Raw genomic sequence first — 19,779 nt, forward strand, 5'->3', positions numbered from 1 at the left:
TAAAGAAGAAGAAAACATTTGCAAAAGCCAAGTATTGGACAATTTACAGTGAATAAGATCTATCCAAGATGGAGTGAGCAAGTTCCTAGAGGCCAAGAGGAGCAAGAACACCCAGTATAATTAAATCAAATTGCAGTAAACAGGAGGTCGAAATTGACGCATTTTCAGTCTCTTCACATGTGATTCAGAAATCGAAAACAAAGGGCTATTCATTAAGCTTCGGATGAAGATAGTGATGTGCTTACACGCCCTCGATTGTCCTAGAACAGAGAGCAGGCTACAAGGTCTACTACGGATGGGAAACTTTGACTTATGGTTGGACTGATGAGAGAAGATAGACTAATTGGGAAAGTGGAGAGTAATCTGACGTGACTCGAGCACCTGGGTTTTGTTTTGCATACATGCTGCTAACAAGCCGAAAGTCCAAGGTTGGGTGAGAATGCCAACCGATCAGAGGTTCTATGGGGCAACGTGCTATACGATGTTGCATAAACCAATCCACTGCCATTTTCTCTGCCATAATCAGTATTATATGTACTTAGAGTGGCAGCCAATGAAGTACTAACCCCTATATATGCCATAGGTACATATGTTCCCCTAACCAATCCTTCCCTTCGATAGGTTTTACAGTTTGCCACATAGGATATCATACATAACGCATGTTGGGGTATAAAACCTTTGTGTAATCAAGTTTGTGTGTGAGTGCACGATCATCAGTCTGTTGGTCAACAGTTCGCCCTGTTTTATTTTTTTATTTTTAGGGGGTAGCCAAGAAGAACACAGGGGTAGCAAGGGAGACCCAGGGGTCCCAGGTGCGACCCCTGTCAACTCCCAAATGACGTCCCTGCAACTGTAGCAAGTCAGAGGACAGCAACTCAAGAAAATTGGGGACAATGAGAGAAAATGGAATAGACAGGATAAGACGACAACCTTTGTGATAGCATATCTATTTGTTATTCATTTAATTACGATTTTTTGCAAAGTACACTAAACGCTATAAGAAAAAGGGCATAGCGTAATTAATAATGGCAAATCAAAGTCATTATTGATCTCATCAAAACCAATCAAAATGTCTGTTGTAGATTCAACAATGATCCCTAGTATGCTTTATAAGACTTAATTATTAAAAGATAGTACGCTATTACAACCTAATACAATAACATATTTAAAAAGACCTCCAAATCCCTCAGTGAAAAAAAGAAAACTCATAAACCACTTAAATTCAGATGGGCTATGGGGCAACTGAGAGATGGTTTCAAATTCTGTGTGCCCAGGCAGAATATGCTCAACCCCTGAACCTTTCTGGACATATCCTTAGACTAGCTTGAAAGATACATATTAAATACCAATGGCTCCTCCCCATCCCGCTATTAAATCGAATTTCTTCAGAATCAGATTTAGAAATGGACTACAGAGGGATGACATTAAGATAAGGAGAAGGCAAGGCTGGATAGCCATCAACGTTTTTGACGATTATGGTCTCCTTCTTCCTCCCAAAAATGGTGTCCATGCCATCTCCAGAGTGTTCTTATCTCGTTCAGGGTTCATAGAAAACAAACAGAAGAGTGACCTTGTGGGAGGCCACCCATTGAATGGTGCCCCGCGCAAAGCTCCTCTGTACCCCCCTTGACTGCTCATTTTGGGGGGTTCCCCCCTCACCTCCGTTCATGCTGCACGCCCCTCAAACCTCTCCTCTCGCGCCCCGCCTTGATCCCTCGCTCCCGCACAAACCTTTCTTGTAGCATGTCCCATTTCTGCTTTCCGTCTCTGCCTCAATGTGTCCAAGATCAACGTACTGTGCCTTAACACAACGCATTTGGCCTGAGCGGTTTGGAGACCGTAAACGCTTATCACACTTTCCATGAAGAAAGGCATCAAACGTTGGGATCTCTTGAACTGCTTTCGGAGTCCTCATTTCCCCAAATTCGAATCGGTATTGCGGATACAAGCATGTCCCTTAGCATCCTAGCTCAATTTAGAAAGTGCCTACACACATCCGTAGAACACCAAATAAAATGCCATATTCAAAGTTGGCAAATAAGCAAATGAAGTAATTAATCTATCATCTGAATAAAGTTGGCAAAGTGCCATTTTAGATCCAAAGCAGTTTGGTTATATCAGAGCCATTCACACGACTCTAAACCTTGGGTGGAGTTGGGGGGGGATGGCGGTGTTCTGACTTCCCCAGTGTTCTGCTCAGTGCCTCAGGTGTCTTCTCTGTAAACTTATCATACGGGGTCATATTCATGGAATGTTTTAATAAAGCCTTTATGGGGACAAAGGTTTGTTCGATGTGCCTTTGTGCATCCATCATTACCAAGAGTCTGCCCTATATGCCTGTGTGTTATTTTATGCAGGTGAGCCACTCAAAGTGTCTGGATGCTGCCCATCTATGCGAGGAATAAGAGCATGCTGCTTACTGAGCCTGTGTCCTTCAATCTTTCACTTGGGTACAGCCATTAAAGGCCAGAGGGTCTAATAATGTGCTTGGATACTCCATTATGATCCTGAAGGGTGTCCTATAATGTTAATGTTACCTGTCTCTAACTTCATAGGCCTAGGTGCTGCCAGACCAGTTCACGATGTGGGGTTGACTTCTTAAAGATTCTTATTTTTTGAATATGCATTATGAAACCTGTGAACTATGAGAGGTAAATCGGACTAAAAGAAGCGTAGCACAAAGCAATGTTGAGAATCATTCTGTTTCCGTATTTATCAGATTGCTGATACAGGGATTACAATGTATAGTAGACCTTTAATTAAGAGAATTGAGCCATTATATGCCAAGGAAGCTGCTCAGAGTGCTTTAAGACTGACATTATATGCCAGGGGTGCTGCTCAAAGTGCCTTGTTCCTGTCATCGCATTCTTGAGAGCTGCTTAATATGTCTGCAAACTGCAATCATACAGCAAAGGAAGGCATAAACTCTCAGGGCCTACTTCACAGAGCGTTTTCTAATGGTGTTATGCCATTATAAAACGCTTCTGTGAATTAGGTCCTCTATGTTTGGGCAAGGAGGAATCGAGAGTAAAAGAAACATTAGCAACAGAGTTCCCTTTGGTCATGTGATCTGAGTAATAGACAGTTATGTTTGATTTAAAAGTACGATTATTTTTCTAATTTCAGAAAAACATTTTTGGAAAGATTTGGCAGAGGGGTCCAAATCATGAAAGAGTTCTACATTTTAAGAACATTACATTAAAGTGCTGACTAACAAAATTGATTATTGGCAAGAAGCAATGCAATAAACATGTTAATTCAATCTGACAGTATACAGGACATAAAGTCTTACAATTCATAAAAAACATGTATGACAATATGAGTTTACAAATACACCTGTGATTTGGTGTGGTTTCCACAAACATAATATCAATCAAAAATAAACAGTGCAAAGTAAATAGTCATGTGTGATTGAAATCTAAGAAGGATGTTGACACAAGATGCTTGAGTTTCGGCTAGATGGGTCGTACTAGGAAGGAACGCCCAGCCTTCATCAGGACGTGAACAGGGTAGAGGCAGCACGTTCGTTCGGAATTAATAGCTGATGCTAGGAGGATGGGCCTCTCAGTGGAGTCATGAATATGCCCTATGTCAGTGCAAAGGTACTGGTTTTGCAATATATGAATATGATGCCCATACGGTGCATAGTAACATTGAATTGGCAGGTACTTGTTTCAGAAAGACATTAAATTTGGTTGGGGTTTAAGAAACATTGGCTCAGTCCTACACTAGAGGATTATGGAGGCATTTTGTATAGCATCTCCTCAGGTTTCATCTTGGCTATCTACACACAATGTGGATGTTAGTAGTGTTTTTGCATGCATTAGATAGCACACACACATGATTTAAAGAGAAGCCTCAATATTCAAGATCAGTGAGAGCATTGACAGCTGGCAGTCTTTGAAATGGTGGTGCCAAGGGCAGAACAATGTGGACATAGAGAGGGATGTGGGTTAGGATTGCAGAAAGCACTAAATGCACTCACATGTTTCTACCACTATGTGACTAAAGTATATACTAAATGATGGGGCATAGCACTACCCAACTAAAGTCGCCTGGACTGCAGGATAGGTCGTGGCAGAAAGCAAGCACTTCTCTGCCAGTTTGACAAACTCTGAAGTGAGGGCAGTGGTGCCATAACTAGGGTGAAACCATGCTCCCTCTTAAACTCACCATCTTGCCACCCATTTAACATCCTTCCTTGCAAATAGATTCTCCAGACTACCAACTGCTTCATATGCCGATGAAGGCATGCTTTCCTCATAGGTTATAGATCTTTAACTCCTAAAGGCATCCACTTAAATGATCATCCAACCAACATCTCTCTAATAGACAATACTACTTCCTATCTTCTCATTCACTGACCATCCTTCCCACTACCTGGAATGTTTACACAGTGGTAGCACAATGTATGAAACATTATATTTCTAGCGCTTTCGATGCCTGGTGACAATGTTTTATTTATTTCAATAAAAGTTGTTTGCTGGGCGAGTAAGTATGAACAAGGGATGTCCACCTGTGCCCAAACAAGCGATATAAGTAGAATGATTACCAAAACCTCAAGATTGTGTCAATGTACATATTTTGAGATTATCATTTTTCATCAATTGATTTATTACATTGCACATGGTAAAGCATGTACACAAAGACATTCTAAGCAAAAAAGTTGTATTTCGTGCTCTTCTGTGTACTTTTTGAAGTCGTACAATCATTTCATTTTGTATCAATTGGTCTTCTATTGAAGAATATTGTTATGGAGAAAAAGTATAAGGACACCAGATGGTGGGGGAAAAGATAGGAATAATTGGTGCTATTCTAGTGTATCATGTCCTCTAATATTATTAATATAGAGGATGAAGTACTCCCTAACGTACGTTATAAGGATATTCCAAGTCACTGAAAAGCTCTGTGGCTAAATAGAGAAACGAGGCTAAAGGTTCGAGTTCCATGATAAGGTAAATTGCAATATCCTTTTTATGGATGTCAGGCCATTCATTATAATACATGGCCGTACACAGGCATCCCCAATAATTCCTGGGTTTGTGCTTATTTTTGTGTAAGATATTGTCGCTTGCTGATATATAGAGTCAATTTAAAATTGGGTGTATTAAAAACAGAAATGCAGCTTCAAATTTGTTGCAGAAAAATAGTTTAAGCAGTTTAATAAAAATGCATCTTAGAAAGTGTTCAATTTGTGCTAAAAAGAATAATTAATAACCTGCAGATTCTTGCTCTAATTTATTAATCTAATTTCTAGAAGTACACAAAATAAACATACTACCATCAACATGTTCTTACCAGTTAATGGCTGAAGAGTGTCAAAGAAAGTAATTTTACAACAAAGGAATTTGAAAAGTTTATCACAGCCTTAATTAAGTGCTGCAGGGACAGCTAGACTTGTGCTCTGTGCTGCCTCAAGAGGCAGGCATTGTAATACTACAAAAGAAGTTTAATAACTGATTACAGAGGATCGTATGTCATTATTTACCCTACATTCACTTCTCCAAAAAGTTACTTAGTCACATTTACTTCTGCGTCCCTTTATTTCTCCTGTCTTTCACTTCCCCCAGCAGTCACTTCATCATTACAGGGGAGAAACCCTCTTAGCCCCTTCTTTTTTATCCCATATTCTAAACCTCTGCCACCACTTGACCTCCAACCCTAAACATTAACTAACCTTAACCACATACATTACCACCTTCATAATGTTAAGCTGCAGACGAAGTAAAGGCATGAAGAAGTAAATGTATGACAAAGTAAATGTCCGGTGAAGGGAATGTAGACTCAGTAAGGGTAGGGGATGTTTTCTAGGCAAAGTACTAGTTTTCTATACTAAGTACAATGTGCAGAAACATCAAAACAGAGAGTCAACAGGTTGGAAGTCACTGTTATTCCAAAACATCAAATATCAGTTTAGATTTTTTCTGAATGTGAAGTGTACAATGTAGGCTCTGAGACTCTATCTAGGGTGGGAGTTACTATAGCTCTTGAGTATGAAACTGTTATTAGAGCAGTAGACATTTGAAGACGCGTGTGATTATACAAAAATAGATGAGGTCTCTAGTGTGTGCAAAATACTGCAGCCAAGAAAGCGTTGTGCAAAGTTGCAATGTTTATAGTGGATACATATGTGGTCACTCCTTTCTCCCTTGTGCTGTCACTGCTTCCCTTTTGCTCTGCCCCTCCTCCACCCTTGACCTGTCACTCCTACCGCCTTGCCTGTCACTCCCTCCCCCTCGTGCTGTCGCTCCTTCTCCCCTTGCGCTGTCATTCCTTCCTGCTGTTGCTGCTTCCCACAATTGTGCTGTCCCTCCTTCCTCTCATGCTCTGTTGATCCTTCCCCCTTGCACTGTTGCACCTTCAACCATTGTGCTGTCGCTTCTTTCCCCTTGCGCGTTCACCACCAAAATATCACCAAACCCATTGCTATAGAGAAGAAAACAGTGCCATAAAGCTGACTTTTGCTGCTAGCATAATTGGCCAACAAACTAAATGTTATGTCTTTTTGTATTACGCAGATGTAATCAAATAGTGACTTATTTAACTCATTTTCTACCAATTAGGAGTACTGTAGCATGCCACGTGTCTGTGTCACTTTCAAAGCTAGGGCTGCGTTGTGAGCTTTCGATTCAGAGACGGAGGGGGTTGGGCAATATTTTGGCAGCTTTTGTAGTCCTTTGCGATACATGTAGATTTTACTTTCTGGATACAGTGTGATGAAACCTGTAGAGTCATCACCAAATCCCAGCCTTAAGTATCCTCCCATGTGGTCAGAGGAAGGAGCCACGACCGGATCCTAACCCCTGGGATGGTATCAGGGGGACGGATCACATGGGAGGAGATGGCTTTAAGGGGGAAGTGGCGACTCCACAAGGAGGGACGTGGTATCCATCTTCTTCTGAGGAGGAAAATGAAATCATTTCCAGATACTTAATGGCATGTTACCAATGTAACAATCCCTCCCCTATGACTACCCCATGAACCTGTCATTGGAAAACATATAGACAGAATAAGGTTGGCCCCTCAAGGGTGCAAGACTTTAAAATAAAAATCATGAATTGTACTAATTCTGCCTTAACTAAAAATCCTCACTCCAATGTGGAATTACAAACTCTTTTCACAACCTCTTACTACCCTGATAACTCTCAGTATATAAAGCAGTCTGAATTAACTGAAAGCAACATAGAACAAACTAATGCCACACAATTTTCTATGGACTTCAATTCCCATAATGCTAATGGTACTGAGACGAGGAAGAAGAGCTCAGAGGCAATGAGGATTCAGCATGTTGATTATGCAGATCAAGGCGCCAATGCAGGATATTTAAATCCCAAGATGAGGCACAGCTGCAGGAAGGAGGTCAAGGAGAGGTAGAAGGACGACGAGTAATTGAAGGCCATTCAGGAGGCATAGCTGATGAAGCTGAAGCTATCCAAGGTGCAGGTGCAGAAGCAGCCACAGAAAGAAACACGCCAACAGAAGCCACCACAAAGGGTGAAGGTGAACAGAAGTGCAGAGTATGCCCAGCGGAAAGCAGCGTAATGAGAAGAATCTCAGCTGTAGAGGAGACATGCATCCAAAAGAGCATTCGGCAAGTTGGAAGAAGGTCCAGAAGACCAATGCGCAGCTTACCGATAGTATGTGAAAAGGAGAGAGAGCAGAGAAAGAAAGCAGACTGGAAGCCAGAGGTCTGCCGTGATGCCTGACCATGAGAACGAGCTGCCGCAGAGAGCAGGTAAGTTGACTAGAAGTAAATGCTAACGCTGGGGCACCTCATACAAGAACGTTGTTCAAAATAACTGTTTTGAATACGGATTACTGATCAATTAAGGAAACAAAGCAGAAACCATTGAGTTTGAATACCACATAAGTAAAGGAAGAGAACAAAAGTGGCAGTACGGTAAAGTCCTTTATTGAGGACTGCCAATGGTGAAAGCTTATAACAAGCATTACCAAAAGCCGAAAGGCTGTGTGAAGACTTTATTAGAACTACCAGTGGGGAAACGTATAACCAGTATTACCAACAGCCAAGAGGATGTGAGGAGACCCTATGAAGACAACCCCTGGGAAAAGCTCATAATCAACATTGTCATCAGTCAAGGAGTTGGGAGAACACTTCCATAAACCAACTAAGACACAGATTCCCTTATAAGAGATATGCCTTTGGGAAAGCATACATCTCACATTGCTAACAGCCAAGAGACTGTGAAACCATACAGAGGTGACACAGGCACAATTCCTCCTTTTTGGGATTTCAACATGGGGAAACTTGTAACCCAAACTGCTAGCAGTCAAGAGGTGGTTTAAAAGCCACTAAGCCACTAAAAAACATTTTGAGAAAAATACTTCTATCTCAAGCTTTCAGTTTGGGGAGAACTGGAACACCAATTATCACGAGTCAAGAGACTATAAGAAAGGGCCGTTATTGAACAACCCTCCTACCAAGAGAGATTGGTGTGGAGAATTTTGGATTCAATATTGCCATCAAGTTTGCAAGTAGTTGTAGGAGATTTCTTCCTGGCAGGTGAGTAACCAGGAAAGGGAATATAGTGGTTAGTCCTAGCATGGCGAGTAGACCATGAAAGAAGAAGATGGTTTGATTAAATAGATTTGTGATTAAAAAAAGGTGTGGTGGAAGAACTCTTTGTTGAATTAAGAAAATCCTTTACTTTATCATTTGTTTGATAAGCAGTGGGTTGACCAAGAAATGGTAATGTGCTATCTTGACAAAAGTGGTTCATTTGCAGAAGGTGCATTAATAAAAGTCAAAGTGCTATCCTGAAATAAATTCATTAATTTTAAGAAGTTGTTATATATTAACTGAACACTTAAGTTGGTTTGAATGTTTGTTGTGAACGAAAGACATTTATCTTTTCAAGACGGCTATTGTAGAAAACACCAGTTGTTTGTGAATTGTCAACAAACCTTTGTCAGAGAGATGTGTTGTGTCCATGAGAAATACACAGTGTTTGGAGGAGACTTTTACTGTTATTTTGAAAAAGACCCTTGTTGATCTATTGAATCAGAGTATTCCTGCATTTGTCCAGGGGGGAAGGGGGGGGAGTTCAACCCTCATCACAAGGAGTGCTTTCAAGAACTTTTAAGTTGAATTGAGAAACTGTTTTGTTGAATTAAAATTAGCCATACTTTCCCTGAGGAGTTCTGGTCTGTATATTAGTGCAAGGGAAAGAGGCTTTTTGGACACTAGGTCATTCTTCTTTAGATTTAGTTTGCTAGGTAAGGACGTCTTTAGTAGGTTAGGGAGAGATAGGCGTTCATCCAACCCTTTTACTTTCAATAAAATGGCACACCTTGAGAAATCTTTACATATGTGCCCGTCTTGCATTTCTGACCCCACACAACTGTTAAAATAAAGGTCATTATTTTTGGGAGAGGTGAAGTACCACTAACAACATACAGAGGTCCTTATAAGAAATCTCATGAGGACATGTGTATGTTGTCAGCGGTACTGCACTTCTCCAACCTCATTGTGATTTCTTATGAGGACCTTTGTATGTTGTCAGTGGTACTGCACCTCTGCAATAAAATAAGTTTTCAGGACATCTGCAAGTTGTAGTTCATCGGAGTGTTGCAGCACAACTGAAAACATACTAGTGTCTTTATTAGAAATCACATTCGGGCGAATTTTCGAGTTTGCCATAAATTGGCGTCAGGGAGCAATTATGTGTCGAGATACAGGTAGACATACAGGTAGGTGGCTCCCCAATGCCAACATTTTGACATTTGCAAAGAAGCAAGGAAATGTGGGAAATGTGCAGGGCAAAAGCTGTCCGACACTCGCCTACACGGCCTTTTACCCTGAACAATTTTTTTAACTCTGCTGTGCAAAGTGAGTAAATGCTGCCTGCAATGATCCCACGGCAGGCAGCATTTACAATTACAATTAAACACAGTGCCATGCGACCAAAGCCTTTATGCAAGGCATTTACGCATTTTGCTTACGCTACACTGGGCTGAAAATTAGCCCTATTGAGATCAAAAGTACGAAATAGGGCACAACCAACAGATTTACTACCTATTGCGTTGTAGCTCCATTCCCCCCTTGTAATGGGATTTGATTATTTGATTTTGGAATTTATAACACACATACACCATAGGGATCTTGGCAGAATCTGCATCTGGGCGCAGGTGCTACACTTAACACAAATCGTAGGCTGCACTGATCTTAGGCTAAGTACCTGTATATTAAACAAAGGGAATTACAGGAAAAGGTACGGTTTCCGTTTTTTCTTTTCCCCCTTGTGGTGTTCCTCCTCCCCCGTGTACAGTCCCTCCTCACCTTGTTCTTTCTCTCCTCCCCCTGTGTGATTTCCCTCCGCCCTCAATTGTGCTCCCCTTCTTCCCCCTTGTGATGTCCTTCCTATCCCTTCTGCCGTTGCTCCTTCCCTTTCGCACTGTAGCTTCTTTCCCCTTGCACTGTCACTCGCTACCCATTTGCTGTCGATCCTTCCCCCATCTGCTTTTGCACCTTCTCCGTAAACTGTTGATCCTTTCTCCCTTGCACTGTCAGTCCTTCCTCCTTGTGCTGTACCTCCTTTCCATCATTTCACTGTCCGTCCTTCCCGCCTAGTCTGCAATGTCACACCTCCACCTTGCTCTGTCCCTCCTTTCCCCTTGCACCGTCACTTCTTCCCCTTGTGCTGTCCTCCTTCCCCCTTGCACTATCACTCACCCCCTTGCACTGTTGCTCCTTACACCCTCATGCTGTTGCTCTCTCCTCCTTGTGCTGTCACTCTTTCCCCCTTGCACTGTTGCTCCTTCCCACTTTGCCCTGTCGCTCCTTCCTATGATTGCATTGCCCCTGCTTCTCCCTTGTGATGTTGCTCCTTCCCCCTTGCACTGTTGCTCCTTCCCCATTTTGCTGTTGCTTCTTCCCCTTACACTGTTGCTCCTTCCCCCTTGCGCTGTTACACCTCCCCCATGCAATGTCGCTCCTCCCACCTTGCACTGTAGCTCCCTCCCCTTTGCTCTGTCACTCACCCCTTTGTTCTGTCGCTCCTTACCCCCTCATGCTGTTGCTCCTTCCCCTTCCCCTGTCACTCTTTCCCTCTTGCTCTGTCGCTACTTAACTCTTGTGCTGTCGCTCCCTCCCCCTTGCTCTGTCACTCCTTCCCCATGCACTGTCTCTCCTTCCCCCTTGCACTGTCACAAATGCTGCAGTATTTGTATGGCAGAGATGAAGGAAGGTGTCAGAAACGCAACTCCTGTTCTTCCCCTCCTCTCCGCCATACAAATAATTGAAAATGCGGCAACGCATAAGATTACACTGTGCTGGGACGAACATGACCCCCCCCCATTGAGACCAGAACTACAACATAGGACATAGGACCAAATGCCGCAATTATACATACAACCATCAAATGTACTCCCCACTTGCACTGTTCGTCCTTTCCCTCTTGTGCCGACCCACCTCCCCCTTGTGCTGTCCTTACTCCCCTCTTGCGCTCTCCCTTCTCTCCCTTGCGCTATCCCTCCTCCCTCACTTATGCTGTCACTCATCCTCACTTGCACTGCCCCTCCTCCCCCTGAGCTGTCGCTGCTTACCTTTTTAGCCATCACTACTCCCATGTGCTGTCGCTCCTACCCCATGCACTGCCATTCCTTCCTCCCCTGTGCTGTCGCTCTTTCCCTCTTGCACTGTTGCTCCTTCCCCATTGCTCTGTCACTCCCTCCCCCCTTGCTGTCGCATTCCTTCCCCCTTGCACTGTCCCTCCTTTCCCCCATTGCACTGTCTCTCCTACCCATTTCCGCTGTTGCACCTTCCCCCTTGTCGCATCCTCTGCGCTTTCTTCCTTTGCACACAGTTTGAGAATCTGGCCCCTAATCTTATGTTACATATCTTAATGGAATGCATACTGATAGTTAATGTTTGTTTTATAATTACCCCTCTTAGTTCATATGTTTAACAGGTTTACGTAACGTAGGTGGTCACGTGGGCCACCGAGAACAGCATTCTCGCTTTAACCTTGCCTCGGTGTTACGTAGGATAATCATGGCTCTGTACAAGAAAAATACTATTCAATACTATTCAGGGGTGAAGTCAATCTGCAAAGTCAGTGACAGGTTATTCACTCCTAGAGCACAATACATGACTACGAGACTTGATATCAAGTCTTGATATCAAGTCTCGTAGTCATGTATTGTGCTCTAGGAGTGAATATCAAGTCTCGTAGTCATGTATTGTACTCTAGGAGTGAATAACCTGTCACTGACTTTCATACTTTATGAACAGGTTTTGTAGAACACATTAATCAAACATCATTGCTATGGTTTCCCATATCCCCGGGATCCACATACGAATTAACAGTGGATTTGCTTTCCCTGCGCTTTAACTAGTTTTGAGATAGACTGGAGTAAAGCCAGTACCTCCCTGTCAATTGTGTTTATTCCATGTATATTTGGGACCATGGCTGAAGTCGAGGGTACATGCGGGCGGACTCGTTCCCCCCAGCTACAATGAGAAACATTAAGAGTCGTCCTTGAATTTATAAATTAAAGCCGACCTCGGGGATCGAACCGCTGTCCTGATAAAAAAAATAACAAACTAAAGATGAAATATCGCATTTCAGTAGTGCAAGTCCCAGGGAAAACATTTGTATTGGTTCTTGGAGTTTAAAACATGCACACCTTTTAATGTTTTCAAAAACACTATTAGAAGAAAATGTCCTCTCTTGGTTTTGTGTGTGTGTTCATTTTATGAAAGGCAAATGCCATTCGTCCTGTGCGATTTGTGTGGTTATGCGAAACCAATGAAATCTGCATATTTCACCTTGATATGCTAATTTCTGGCGACGTCACATCCATTTGCGTTTGTTTGGGACTGATATCGCCAGCATCACAGTTCTGTGGACGTAAGGAAGCCCCCACTTTCATTGCCGGTATGCCATCTTCCCACAGCCCTTGAATTATCCAGCATTGCCATCATATATGTAGCTTCTTCCTCACCAATCCACACCCCTTCCAGCACAGGTTGGAGCGATTCAGGAGTATGCAGTGTTGCCAGTCAAGCTCCACATGCCAATTCCATGTGATCTTGTATGAAGACTCGCTGTCTTTAGCACTCAAGTGAAATCTAGTTATATGCCTCAATAGTTACCATCATTGAAATGATATGATATGATAGGTTATTTATAACGCGCTTGATACCCAGAGGTTTCTAAGCGCGCACCCGGGGACTGAACCTGTGCTGCTCCGTGTCGTCTTGCTTCCAAGGCGAGCATGTTGCCGCTGAGCTATCCTCCCGAGACATTGTTCCTCAATCTGTTCCCCCATGGCCGGTCCCCATTTTGTCATGAAACCACAACAACATTGTCACTCTGTTGCTCTCAGCATATGAGTGGGAGCTCGTTTTTTGGAGACTGAGTGAGTTAAGAGCTGTTTCTCGAGACATGTGAGATCTCTGAATACCACAGTCCTCACCTGCGGCCGCATCACTGGTGACAGATTAACAGGTGCGCACATATATCAGGTTGAGTGTTTTTAAAGTCTGTCTCAAGTTGCTGGCAAGTCTAAATGTCATGTGATGAAAGTACTTCAACAGTGTCACTCATTGGCTCGCATTTTGGAGTGATGCTATTCATTTTGGGCTGATTCAAAACGTGGGTTAAAGTGGATCGGAGCAAAGGGAGAGGGGAATGTCGTTAGGTTATGCTTGTCTACTATTGTATCCCATGTGTGTAAAAAATAAGTTGCTTATTTTGGATGTATAAACATTGTCAGGTCATTTGGATTTCTGTAATCGTATTAAATCGCATAACGGTTGTCCTGCGATACCATGGTCCTTTTGTGCCCATTTTCGTCCCATGTTTCTTTGTGAACACTCCCATAAAATACTCCTCTGGAGACAGTCAGATGTCCTTTAGGGAGAAACGACAATTCTGGTTCCCGCCCTGAGTGCATGGCAAATGGTCTTTCTTTCCCTGATGGACAAAAGTCCCGGCAGGAGCACAGCACATGAGCAAGCTAGAGTGGGGCCTGAGAAAGCTCTCATCCTGATAACCAACATAGAAGGAATGTGAAATGAGTGCCTTGGCTCTCCATCCCCCAGGCAGCCCTTTTTGTGAACCAAAGGTTCATGCATCCCATAACCCTTAGCACCTTGTTCAGGGTAACGAGTGAAGTCTCCCCAATGCCCCCTCCCCATTTCTGAGAGTTCCATATCCTTGTTGCACGTGGTGCACCATGTAGAAGTTTGAAGGAGAGAGAGACTGGGTCTCATAGTGGCAAAGTGTGAAATTGAAACTGGACCTGTTCGTAAATGGCAGTCACACGAGTGTCTCATATGCTATGCATTATTTCCACTGTTTTTCAGATACAGAAATACGATTATTATGATTCACATATGTCCAAATTTGCCAATTGCATGTACTATAGTAAATGCACAGTACCGAGTAATTTCCTTTCCCAGAAAGGCAATTTTCTCTATTCATCAACTCATCATAATATATCCACCAGCCATGCTGATAATGTGCATGCCATCTTTACCATAGGTGGATGCAGAGCCCTCAACTGCAATCAGTTGCTCTAGCATTGGATAGTTACATGTATACACATTTCTCATTTCAGTGAAAAGTCCCACTCCAAATTTGGTCCATGCCATAAATCATATATTCACTGACACAGCAAATCATACAGCACCCCACAGCCAACACAAACATCTGTTAAATAAAACGTTGGAGGACTAGTTATCTCTGCGAAAAATAGCAAACATGTCTTGCAAAGTCCTTGTTATATAATGTAATGTGCTGTTTATCATGTATGATCAGACTACTAAAGCCCCTCAAGGCCACAACACTGGCAGTTAAGCACCATACACACATCACATAGCATAAGATAACATTTGTGCAGCATTATATAACGCGGTGTTGAGGTTATCTGCCATAAATATGCAAGGTTAAAATGTTGAAACCCTGCCTGCATTTTTCCTTTGACTGAAGCGACAAGTCCAGTCCTACTTCCCTTCCCATGAATTCCGAATGTAAGGTATGCTTCAAAAAGCAATTCTTAGTTGTTCGCATGATTTTGGAACTAAAGTACCCCAATTCGTCTTGGACCTGCTTGGCTTGAGGTGTTGCTGTAACGACAATTAGTCCTCTTCAAAAACCCCCCTCCCTCCCAAAAGCCATCATTTGCTACCGCTAATGTGAAAGCAGAGGCAATCGGCAAACAGTAGCATTAGTCTCTTCTGACTGCTAATATCCGCTCGTCGCTTTGGCTGTGCAGATAAAAATCTTTCATTAAAAAAGAAAGAATGGAAGATTATATTTCTCTCTTTTTATGTATCGGCAACAACAGCTGCACAATTGTTTTCTTACTGGAGTTCGTGGAATCCATTTTGTGAATTATTACCTTTTATCCAGGTTCCTCTTATCTTTTATTCTGCATATGATCTTAATTTCCGCAGCGGGGAGATGGGATATCTACACGTTCTTGATAAATTAGGCCTCATGCAGAGGCAAAGATTGAGAACCTATTGCATGAGAGATATAGCATAGCATGAATGGAAAGCAGGCAAGGAAGGTCCTTTGTTTGAAAGCAAGATGGCCGAAGTACAGCTGGAACATGCCAGAAGCGTAACCACAGGAATAAACCAGTGACAACTAGGCCTCCATAAATATACCCATCTGGTATGTGCTCCCCCAACTAACCTACTCACCCTTTCTTCTCTCCAACCTTATACCACACACGGAATGCCACAGACCCTGCAACTGTACATGTGTTAGTACATCATACCACCACCCCACAGCGCAGGCGAGGCATGCAGATCCCACGCTACAAATCTTCTTTCTACCTTTCACACCAGACATCCCCCAGACCACCCGCTCCCCCAAAAAACACTGGCTGGTCATGAGTCCTAGCTGGTCATGAGTCAACAGGTCACCAACAACTGGGGCTCCCCTGTGGATACACAATCACCCCAGTTGTTGTTCATGAACCACTATGAAACATTGCAGCACACAGAAGATGGTTCTTCCAGCCTGCATTCACCTCTCCTGCTCCTCTGACTAACAGCCTCCTCACCTCTTTCTTCCAGATCAATGCACCATGGGGCTGCATAAATGCTGTACGTTGTGCTATAAGACCAATTTACCTTACATGCATTAGCGCCGGAGCTATGTGATATGATAATATGATAGGTTATTTATAACATGCTAAATACCCAAAGGATTCTAAGCGCGGACCCGGGGGTCGAACCTGTGTTGCTCCGTGTCGCCTTGCTTCCAAGGTGAGCACGTTGCCCCTGAGCTATCCTCCCGAGAAGCTGACGCAAAAGTTACTGTTCAGATAAGGGAAGTGATCACATACAGTATTTGGGCAGTGCTATTTTTGAGCAGTGGTAGAGGTGCACCAAAAAAAGTAGTGGAACTCTGATCTCAGTGTGGGACGGGGTAGGCGGGAGCATAGTGACAGACAAGTGGATGGAATGGGTGAAAGAAGACGGCGCTCTAGTATTGTTTTGCTTTTTTTCTCAGTCGGTAAGTCAGTGGGATCATTTATATATTGCGTAGATTCGCTGATCATAATGTCACTAGAACTTATACTTAACATCTACCTGAACAGAGGCTGCTTCAACAGGGGCCTGGAACTAGAAAAAGCTTGCGTTGCCATGAGCAGAATTTGGTAATTGGCTCCAAACTTTGGGTCTCATGAATGAAGGTCTTATCTCTGCTGTCTTGACAGAGAGTTTTAGGGGTGAATAGTCTGCGATCCTCCGTTGACCAAAGGGTCCATCCTGGAATACACAGTGTGAGGCTATACTGAAGGCAGGCAGGAGCAGCCCCATGGATGCTTTTGAAGATGATGCAGAGATCTTTAAGCTGAATTCTCTCTCTACTGCAAGTTACAGCTCGTTCCTGTGAACAGCTTGGACATGATCACTTTCCAGTCTGATAATAAGTTCCATAGAAGCACCCCCAAAGGAGTGCATTTATAAAGCACAAGCGACCAGTTACTAATGATCATACTACAACTATACCCGTGTCCAGGGTCATGCATGGCCAAATCCTATACCTGATAAACCTGATAAGAGATTGTCTTTGATATTGATATTGATATTTTATTTCTATCGCGCTTGTACACAAGTGTTTCAGAGCGCGACAAGGCAAGGTAGGGGAACAGGGGACAACAAAACTAATATCTTAATAGGCCCAGTGACATTGAGAACGTGCAAGTGCATGGGAGAGGGGGAGAGGAAAAGTGCATGGAAGGGGGGAGAAGTGGAGAGTGCGGAGCAAAGGGGAAACAGATAAATAATAATAATAATATGTGTGCGTGGTTGGGAAATTAATTCCATTTTCCAGAATGCACCGTCGTGGTATTTTGACTGCTCTCCCTCTCACAAAGTCTTTTACTCTGATTGCTGTTTTCAATATTTCAGAAACTGCAGCATCAGGCTTTTCCTTTCACAGAAAAACCTGTGAATACCCTTGCACTTTTTCCTAGGTTTCCTAGTTTTCACAGACCCCAGCATCATGGATATCTTTTTTAAAAATCTCTCCTTTGAACACTTTTTTTTTTACTTTGACTGCATTTTCCAGGATGGAGCATCCGTTCTGAACTGTGTACTCTTTGGTTAGATGATTGTGTCATCTGTTTTTTTTTTAAAGCCATGTCTAAAAAACAGTATTTTTTTCATTTCTTAAAAGTGAAACTTCGTGAAATAATTGCCCATAATGTGGTGAAGACGAAAAGCCGAAATTGCCGACTGAGCTCAAATCCAGGTGTTACCACTTAACTAAAGTGTGTAATCCTGGGCAACTTATTTAGTCTTTGTTACAAAACACTTCTACGAAATAAAACAATTGCATTATGTAACTGTGGAGCGAATGGACCTATGAACGATCTGTGACTGTGTACTAACACACTTGAAGCCTTTTTGTGTGTTTACTGCTCACATGGGGAACATGTCGTCCCAGTGAGGTTGATTGGCATGCGTTTCCTTTCACATTCCAGGTGAACTCTGCATTTGTGAAACTGAAGCAATTAAATAAGAAAAAACAGTCAAAACATTCTGAGTAAAGTGGTGAAAAGTGACCAGGATAACACATTGTATGCACTGCATTTTGTAATACATACATGCATCTATGCCTTCCAAATTTTGGGGGTGGAGCCTGGCAGAGGGGTGGAGCCCCCAAAGGGGTGCAGTGAAGATGGGGTGTACATGCACTTTTAAGGTCTATGGCAGCACGAAGCTAAATACACTACTGGATTTAGTGTGAGGAGAAATCCTTCTTGTTAGCAGGACCTCCTCCATCTTTCCCTGACTGATATAAAGCCAGCTATAATTCTAGGTAATGTCATTTGGGCTTCATAATAGTATGGTCAGATTTCAGTTTAGATGCAACTGTTATAAGATGGTTAAGTGAGGAGGCGTGCGTTAAATTCGAAATGTACAGTTCCGGGCTGGTGAATATGGTTGTAAAAAGTCGTGGAACTTTTAACAGTGTGAAAACAAAAGTAGTGGAACACCGCCATCGACCATTCCCGCTCACTTCCATCTCTGTTTTTCTGCTGCCCTTACATTGAACAGGGCTGCAACCTTTGCACTGCGTTACATAACATACATAGGTATGTATGTTTCCGAGGTTGCACATGTGTTCATTCGCAGAGGTCCATTGATGTTAGGCAAAACCCAGTCACCTCATCACTGGGTTACAGGTGGCCAGGGGTGAATTGAGAACCAAAAGAGACCCTGGAAATTATTTTCATAGTGGCCCAATATTACACATTTTCAGCAAGCCCAACCCTTTCCCTATGAGAACATTTAAAAATAAATGCAACAGAGGCCCAGGGTGCAGAGACCTCTGGGAAATCTGCAGAATTCGAGGAAGGAAGGAAGGAAGGAAGGAAGGAAGGAAGGAAGGAAGGAAGGAAGGAAGGAAGGAAGGAAGGAAGGAAGGAAGGAAGGAAGGAAGGAAGGAAGGAAGGAAGGAAGGAAGGAAGGAAGGAAGGAAGGAAGGAAGGAAGGAAGGAAGGAAGGAAGGAAGGAAGGAAGGAAGGAAGGAAGGAAGGAAGGAAGGAAGGAAGGAAGGAAGGAAGGAAGGAAGGAAGGAAGGAAGGAAGGAAGGAAAAGGAAGGAAGGAGGGAGGGAGGGAGGGAGGGAGGGAGGGAGGGAGGGAGGGAGGGAGGGAGGGAGGGAAAGATAGAGAGAGAGAGGGAGGAAGGCGGGAGGAAACGGAGGGAGGAAGACACGGAGGGAGGGAAACTGAGACATTAAAGGGAGAAGAAAAAAAGAACACGAGCAAGAGAGGCGGGCACGAGTTTAGGGATATGAGCTAAGTCCATTGGGCAGATACCCTATGCACATTAAATAAATAACCCTAATGGTAAAAAAAATCCTACCACCTTGCACGAACACTGCCATTAGGTGAGGTACCTGTAGTGCAAATTTGCCATCGCCTAAAGGTCTGATCCGAAAACAATTTTATGTTCTCGGAATCGTGCTTATCCATAGAAAAGATACATGGCAAATAACAGTGGTACTTGCATTGTTCATTTGAACCGGAGAGGGTTTTCTATTTTGTCTGAGGAACACTGAAGGTTGCAGGCCAGAATAAATGGTCTGGAAACGTTGGAGCTGAGCTGTGAGAAGCTTCCCTTTTCTCATTTGAATGACCAGCGTAAACAATCACAGCTCCCTGTGACATCAGCGCTTAACAGGATTGCAGCACTGCGCCCGGCACTTGCCATGGAAACTTGAGCGCACTAGCACTGGTTGAAGTCCTCACGCCAAGATTCCTGCTCGCTTGCCAGGGGAGT

This window comes from Ambystoma mexicanum, chromosome 5p, assembly GCF_040938575.1.
Source record: "Ambystoma mexicanum isolate Mex_15411 chromosome 5p, UKY_AmexF1_1, whole genome shotgun sequence".
In the NCBI taxonomy this organism is placed as follows: domain Eukaryota; kingdom Metazoa; phylum Chordata; class Amphibia; order Caudata; family Ambystomatidae; genus Ambystoma; species Ambystoma mexicanum.